An 8,764-nucleotide genomic window follows, 5' to 3' on the forward strand; every position below is an offset into this window, starting at 1 on the left:
GAGAGGCTGTGTGAGGAACAAGGGGAGCAGCTACACCTGTTCTATGAGGACGACGGGCAGCTCATCTGCTGGTGCTGTGAGCGCTCCCCCCAGCACAGAGGACACCGCACAGCTCTAGTGGAGGACGTGTATCCAGGCTACAAGGTGAGTGAGTGGCCATACCTGTCAAAAGTATTTTCTCTTATGTTGATCATTTTTATTGAAATGGGTTAGTCTGGATACCAAGATTGTGACCCTAATAATGTTTCCATCATGTTATTTTCTGAATAATAATTTATTATGATGCAGTGAGTCAGATCCTGATTTTCCATGAACTTTAAGGTTGGGCAGAAACTTTCCTGTAAGAACTTCCTACAATGAACTCCTCCTGGACAATACATTGTGCTTTTTGTCACACCTGCCTCGTTCATGGCCTCACCTCAAATACATAATTGGAGACACCACAGCGTGCAAGAGTACAGGACAGAATATGAAATCCCAGAGGTCAGAACCAACACCTTGTTGATATTCCACAGTCCACAAGGGGTAAGAAAAGGAACATAGGATGCCTGGCCTCCCTTAGTGTGGGTGGTGGTGGTGGGGGTGGCACCTAAGGGGTGGAAATGAATATGTGTGGTGGGGGGAGACTGCCCAGAAGTGAGTCCTGAAAGACACACAATATCACCATGGGTAGAACTATGGATAAGAGACAGGAAGCCATTTCAGGTGGTTCACTTGTCAAAAGAGCTTGCCTGACTCTTCATGGCCCAGTCAGGGTGTGTGTGATGGGAAGGGAATTTGCGGTCATGGGAAAAGATGTCAGGAAGAGCCTTGGTATTACTCGGTAGTCTATACCCCTGCCCAGAGTGGACTGGACACTAGGACTTTATTTGTGAAGGGAAAGATCAGGTTGATATTTAAAAGAACATTCTGTGTGGACAAAATAAACAAGAAGGAAAAAATCTCAGAATTGGAAATGGCAACAGGTATATGTGTAAATTGGGACGGGGAGTTAGGTTTTAAAAATACTTGGTGTGAGGGCCTCCCCGGTGGTGCAGCAGTTGAGCGCTGGGCTGCGAAGCTGCCCGAAGCCTCTGCAGCACCAGTTCGATCCCTGGCCACCAGGTGAGGGTCCCACATGGCGCGCAGACCTCTCCTGCCACCCGCAGCTCCCCTCAGCAGTGTACTTCGTCAGTCTGCCTGTTCTGCTCCCCGCTCTGGCTCTGGTGAATTCTCTCACCCTCCCGCACTTCTGACTGTACCCAGTGCTTGTATAAACAAACAAACAAACAAACAAACAAATAAATAAATAAATCTTAAAAAATAAAAGTTTTAATACAAAATTAAAAAAAAATACTTGGTGTGAGGAATGAAGCCCTGAGTGATGTTTCAATCTTTTCCTATGTTTTTGATACAATAGTTTTTAACGTAAGTGGGATTCCTTCCTCTCAGCCCCTTTGACATTTGAAGTAACATCCCCATTGTGGAGCTCTGAGTTCCCTCATCCTTGAGGTGCCTGTGTCTTGTGTGAAGGTTCTGGATCCTGTGTCAGGGCATGTCAGCCCTGACCACCACTCAGCACACTCACCTCCTGTAACCCCATGAGCAGTCAGGGCTGTAATGGGGCAGGTCTCATTGCTTCTCCCCATGTCATCAAATAGGAGCAACACAAGGTGATGGGCGTAGCCTCAAGAGTCAGACTGCTGAGGTCAAATATTAGTTCAGCCTCTTCCTAGATGGGCAACTGTGAGCAACTCAGTTCTTGCTTCATGACTTGGTTTCCCATGTGTAAATGGAGAAAAGAGCTGTCTCCTCCCACCTGACACACACACCAGGAGGTTGTCATAAGCTGTAAGGACATTGTTTATATAGAGTTGAGAATAGCACTGTGCTCATAGTAAAAGCAAATGAGTCTTTTGGTAACTAGTTCGTGAGTACAATCTTGAGAGCATGTGATGTGTGAGTATATTTGTGAGTTTGCAGAGGGCAGGAGGCAATTCCTTTACTGTGGACGCCAATGAACAGTTTAGTAAGTTCCAGATCCTTTCTCTTGAAAATGTGAGAAAGGGGCGCCTCCCAGGTGGCACTGGGGTTCAAGTCTCAGTGCTATCAACCTATCCCCAGCCACTGCAGCATGAGTTCGATGTTGGCCAGGGAGCAACCCTCAGGGCACAGCAGACCTCTCCTGTCCTGCACACTGCTCCCCTCAGCAGTGTATTTCAATCAATCTGCCTGTTCTGCTCCACGCTTGATCTCTGGTGAATCCTCTCTCCCCGACACCTCTGACCTACACTCCAGTTCTTGTATGCATAAATAAATAAAAATAAATCTTTAGTAAAAGAAAAAAAAATGTGAGGAACTTTTGAATAAATCCAAGAGATGGATGTGGACATGAATCACTGTGAGTTGACGTCATGACTCTGTTCTCCAGGTGATAGCAGGGCGCCCCCTCATGACCTGGTTCTGTAACTTCAGCTGCCATCCTGGGCTCTCCGTCCTGACTCGGCATAACATGTGAAATGTTCCCTGTGTATCAAACACTGTGTATTATCTATGACTGGTCCAGCACATTATTTTATAAAATTTGCTTTCAAATGATTACAGCTTAAGCATATTCCTGGCTGACTGTAGTGGTGGGTGTCATCCAATCCTTAGATCCGCGATTAGCTGAGAATTGCATCCCGCCACCTTCCTATGATGGCCCCTTGGGCAGGTTACTGCTCCCTTCTTAAGCCTCCACTTCTATAGCACAGAAAGACGTTACAATCCTAGCCGCTGCTCAGGGACTCCTAGGGAATGACATGCTACTCCCCTCATGTTGGTTCCTCTCAAAGTATAGGGTCTCAAAAATATATTCACTGTTATTGTACAGCTTGGAGGCTGGGATTCACCATAAGTATCAAATGAAGATTTTGAAATGGATTAGCCATCCCTCACCCAATTTTTCCTGCAGGAAAAGCTCCAAGATATTGTGACAAAACTGAAGGGAGCGCAACCCACTGTAAGAGTGTGAAGTTGCTCACGACCCAGCAAATAACTAAATGGGAGGTAAGAATTTGAATTTAGTGATCACAAACTATTTTTCATCCTGAATTCATGTATAGGCTATGACTGGGCATAATACTCATTGATTTTATTTATTCTCATTAAACCAGTACATATTGTTCAACTTCAAGGAATATGCCAGTTTTTAAAAAAATAATTCCATTAGTTGTCTAATCTAGGAGAATTTCCCTCTACTTTCTTCAGCCTTGTAGTAGTAACTTGGTAGGTATCCCATCACCTCAGTCAGGAGAAACAAAGCTGTTGTGCCCCTTATCTTTAACAGGTTTCACATTTTCAATAACTGAAATTACCTCCTGTCTGAAGATCATGAACTCACCTGGGCACATTTACCAGAGTACAGGGTCAGACACACTACCTTCCTGGTTGCAATACCACCCTAAGGGAATACAAATAACAGGACCAGTGCAGAAGACATTCCCATAACTCAAGCTTGTGAGGTTGTGATGAGGAATGAGCTCTGAAAAAACTTAAACACTGGCACTGCACACTGTGGGTCACTAAGACAGTGTCCGTGGCTGACCAGTCTCTGCAGGATCAGAGACATATTCTTTCACGAATATGGATGTAATCCATCATTTGATAACCAAATTCCCTGGATGTGTGAGCCATTTTGCCTCTTTCAGTCTCTTCCCACCTTGACCCTGCTTCTTTGTGAGTGGATGTGAAACTTGACTCTTCCATCCCTCATTTTGAGATCCCTGGAAGTTGAGAGGACCTTATTTGCAAATGACAGGAGAAGATTCCTGACACTGTAGGTGCTACAACTGCCTCTGTCTCCTCATTTCTGGAATATTAGGGCATAGGGAGAACTTCTATTACTACAAACCATATAAGGAACATATGTCAATGCCAGAGTCCAGCTGTCCAATGTCTCCTACTAACAGTTCCACTTCAGGCCTTCCCTGATGGCACAAGGGGACAAATCTCAGACAATGAAGCTATTCGCAGCCACTGCAGCATGAGTTTGATCCCTGGCCAGTTACATGACCCACAGGGTACCTGCTCCCCTCAGCTGTGTATTTCAGTCAGTCTGGCCTTACCCCAGTTCTTGTATGCATAAATAAAGAAATCTTTTTTAAAAAGTTTCACTTCAAATGGCCATCCTACCAAAAGCAATATACAGATTCAATGCTATTCCAATCAAAATCTCAATGGCATTCTTCAAAGAAATAGAACAATTATTGATGAAATTCATATGGAATCACCAAAAACCCCGAATAGCCAAAGCTCTACTGAAAAAAAAAGAAGGAAATGGAGGCATCACACTCCCAGACTTCAAACTATACTACAAAGCCATAATCATCAAAACTGCATGGTATTGGAACAAGAACAGACATACAGACCAATGGAATCGAATAGAAAATCCAGAAATAAACCCACAGATTTATGGTCAACTAATCTTTGACAAAGGAGCAAAGACTATGCATTGGAGCAAAGAAAGTTTGTTCAATAAATGGTGCTGGGAAAACTGGGTTGCTACATGCAAAAGAATGAAGCTTGACCACTACCTCACACCATACACAAAAATCAACTCAAAATGGATTAAAGAACTAGACATAAGACCTGAAACCATAAAATACATAGAAGGAAATATAGGCGAAACACTACGGGATTTGCACATCAAAGACATCTTTACAGACACATCACCCAAAGCAGTGATAGTGAAGAGAAAGATAAACAGCTGGGACTACATCAAATTAAAGAGCTTCTGCACAGCAAAAGAGACAATAACAAAAACAAAGAGAAACCCCACCAACTGGGAGAACATTTTTGCACCCAACACTAATGATAAAGGACTGATCACAAAAATCTGCAAAGAGCTGATGAGACTCAGCAACAACAAAGAAAATAATCCAGTCAAAAAATGGGCAGAAGAGCTAAAAAGAAACTTCTCTGAAGAGGAAATGCAAATGGCCAACAGACATATGAAAAAATGTTCAACATCACTTGTAATCAGGGAAATGCAAATCAAAACTACCATGAGATACCATCTCACACCAGTGAGAATGGCACATATTAAAAAAACTAGCAACAACAAATGTTGGCGAGGATGTGGAGAAAAAGGAACTCTTGTGCACTGTTGGTGGGAGTGCAAACTGGTCCAACCACTATGGAGAGCTGTGTGGAGATTTCTGGACCTACTAAACATAGAGCTTCCATATGATCCAGCAATTCCACTCCTAGGTATTTACCCAAAGGACACAGAAACATCAATTCCAAAGAGCACCTGCACTCCTATGTTTATAGCAGCACTGTTTACAATAGCTAAGCTTTGGAAACAGCCCAAATGCCCAAAAATAGATGACTGGATCAAGAAGATGTGGTACATATATACCATGGAATATTACTCAGCATTCAAAAAAGATAAACACATGCAATTTGCAGCAACATGGATGGCACTGGAAGGGATCATGCTCAGCGAAATAAGCCAAAAAGAAAAAGAAAAATACCGGATGGTCTCACTCATAGCAGGAATCTAGAAAACTTAAATAAGGGACCAGGAAAATGAATATAAGAAAGTGAAAATCAAAATCAACAAAAAACTATGAACCAGAGACACTTTTTGGGGGGGGGGGGCGGGAGGGGAAGGATTGGGGTCAGAATGGGGCGTTTGCAATTGTATGGGGGAATATAAAAATAAAATTTAATATTTAAAAAAAAATAAATAAAAATAAAAAAAAAAAAAACATGCATTAAAAAAAAAAAAAAGTTTCACTTCATCTTAAACAATGCCCCATCTACCACAATATCACAGTCACTAAAGCGCTGTGGGAATCGAGACAGCACCAATGCAAATTGCAATTCCAAATGCCACAAATGAAAACTGAGTCTCCCAATTTTTCTAAGTGTTACACGTAGAGAGGAAAAATGAATCCTGGGTAAGCGCTATAATATATCTGGTAACTCTTCAGGCTTCCCCATGGTGAGTATTATGGACTCTCCTACGAGCCTGATGACTTAAATTCAGTATTGGTTATATTCACTACAAGCTTTGCATTGAAGAAATTGCCTCAGAACATATATATAGCGTGTTACTTGCCCACAGCGCTTGGTTTCATCTTCATAAATGATAAGTTACTTGGTGTTAGCCAAATTCCATTATTCTCCTATTCAGCATTCCAGGGCCTTCTTCTTCTGCACCTTGTCTGGAGAAGAAGGAAATGGACCAGGTGGCTGCAGCTTGTGATCACCTTTCCACATTAGAGTGCAGCCTTTAGGTCATTTCTAAGTGTACAGTCCAGAGGCATGAAATGCATTGAGTTGCTTTGCAGCCATCACCACCCTCCGTCTGCAGAACTTTTTCAGCATTCGAAATGGAAACTCTATGTCCATGAACAATAACTCCATTTCTCCCTCCTTTCAGCTTGGGGGACACTGTTCTACTTCTTATTTCTCAATTTGATGAGGGCCCACATATGAGACTACTCGTAGGGTCTTTCTCTTTTGCTCTTTGGCTCATGTCCTTCTGCATGAATCTTCAAGATACGGCCAGCTGTGCAAATTGACAGTTTGAGTTCATTGTAGGGGTGAGCAGATTTGCACTGTGTCTCGGTCCCATCTGTGTTTACTGACTCACCATAGAGGTATGTTTGGTTTGTTTCCCCCTTTTCTGCCTACTTTCTTGATTCTAGGAGAACATAGAGCTTTGGAGACAAGAAATCCAGTCCGAGTTTAGAAAACTCCACAACCTCTGCCATGAGGAGGAGAGGGCTTATCTACAGAGACTGGAGAAAGAGAAAGAGCAGCTGCTGAGGACACTGCAGGACAGTGAAGCCAGTCTGGACAATCAGAGCTGTGAACTGGAGCGCCTCCTCCTGGAACTAGAGAAGAAATGTCAGGGATCAGCCCAGAATTTATTGCAGGTGAGGGAGACTGTGAACTTGGAGGAAAGAAAGAATGTGTCTGTTTCTGATCTATTGAGAGGAGAATGTCAAGGGAGCCTGGGAAGTTTGGGGAGTCCTCTCTGCCTCATTCAATATTTAAAGTAATAAATGTTGAAGATCTATAGCATCAGCAGCTCTTTTGCTCGTTTCTTTCTCTGCAAGTGTCCTTTCCTCTTCTCTCCCTTTTTATCATAAACCTCACTTTTGGGAACCAAAGATAAAATCAATATCAATGTCAGTGGATGTCCTGTGCATGTATCACAGTGGCAGTATGTGAATCAGAAACTTGCTTCTCTTGGTCGAATGTAGGTTTCTTGGTCATGTGGAACCACAGAATGACCTTCATCCCATTTATTCACCATTGTCAGTTGTTCATGGAACCTTCTCACCATCTCTTGAAAATGACTGGTGGTATAGAATGGGGGAGCCAAGATGAATGATAACCTTCTCCTGAATCTCTTGTCTTGGGCCATGAGCTCTTAGGGAACCTCATTTCAGCTGCCTGAAGCTTCCAGCTGGTGAACATAATTGCCTGGACTCCATTTGCTATTGCAGGACTGGTGGTTGCACTGTGAGGGTGAGGATGTAGCGGGACAGCACCCTCAGCAAGTGAAACCTGCTGCCTCTGCCTCAGTGGCTCAGCGCCAGGGGCTGGGCATGGGTTCCCCACTGAGGACCTTTGTCATAAGTGACAAAGGTAATATGGGCTAATATGGGCTTCTCAGAAGGAAATTGGATCACTAATAGCAGAAGATATCACAATCTTGCTCCTGGCCTCTTACCTAAGGTGCGGGCTAATGTGAATGCAGACACCATGACTCCCCTCAAACCTGAGCCAGTGCCATCACACACTCACACACAATGGTAGGGACTATCCTAGGGGACAGGGATGGGAATCGTTCTACCTGGGTATGTGTGGGTGTGTCAGGCTGGGTCACTCTACTTCCTGGGGTGGAGTGTTCATAGCAAGTAACCCCATGTGTCAAGTGACACTAAATACTGATTTCCCCACACTCACATTTGTCTTTGTTTTTACTGTAGGATGTGAAAGGCACATTAAACAGGTGAGTCTGTATGAATGTGGGAGTGTGAGGATGTGGGCAGTTGTGTGTCTACCCAGAGCTGAATGGAATGTCCCTGTTCCTTGTAGGAATTCAGATGTGAAGCTGGAACAGCCAGAGACCTGTTTGGAGCCTCAAACTGCGTGCCACATTTCTAAGCTTTACCCTGAAATGAAGAAAATGTTAAGGTGCTTCCAAGGTGTGTGAAGTCAACAGTTCCCTTCATGCTTCACATAAAATGCCCCTTTGGTGGTCATGAACTGAGCAGCTGTCCCTGGGTCGACTCAGAGACAGAGAGGCTGTTTAGCTGTTCTCAGTGGAGCTGGAACTCTCTCCCTCCTGGGCAGGCAGGGATGTAGCTTCCTGGTTAACTCTTCAGGCTCTTCAATTCCTCCTCTCCCAGGCTAATCACCTGCTTGTTCTCCCCATCTAAATAACAATATAGCAGATGTCACTTCCCTCACTTATCATGACATTTAACAGCATCAATGTATGCAGTGTTTAGAACGTGTCTACAACCGAACATTTATTAACATTTCATTAAACTCACAGCAATGCAAGAAAGATAGATCAGTATTCTAAACTGATGAAAATGGTTTTAAGGCCTTGACTCCTCTAAATGTTAGAATCCTAATGAAAGCCAGTATGACCAATTCCAATGCTGAGCTTTACAATCCCTGTGTTCTTACTTAGTATTTGTCATTTTCCATATGTCCACAATTAGATTCAAACTCAATATGTTTTAATAGTTCTTTTGGCTGTAAAATCAGAATG

At 43.3% G+C, this 8,764-nt stretch overlaps 1 long non-coding RNA gene across 1 annotated transcript; it reads left to right on the plus strand.

Moving 5' to 3' along the window:
- The first annotated feature begins 6,755 nt into the window (after positions 1–6,755).
- LOC129146316 (uncharacterized) lies at positions 6,756–8,110 on the plus strand. Its single transcript, XR_008552879.1, has 3 exons — positions 6,756–6,908; positions 7,971–7,993; positions 8,080–8,110. It is a non-coding gene; the product is annotated as an uncharacterized LOC129146316 (long non-coding RNA).
- Positions 8,111–8,764: the final 654 nt, after the last annotated feature.

Source organism: Talpa occidentalis, unplaced genomic scaffold (assembly GCF_014898055.3).
Source record: "Talpa occidentalis isolate TD23 unplaced genomic scaffold, MPIMG_talOcc4v2.1 talOcc4.2, whole genome shotgun sequence".
NCBI classification, from domain to species: Eukaryota; Metazoa; Chordata; class Mammalia; order Eulipotyphla; family Talpidae; genus Talpa; species Talpa occidentalis.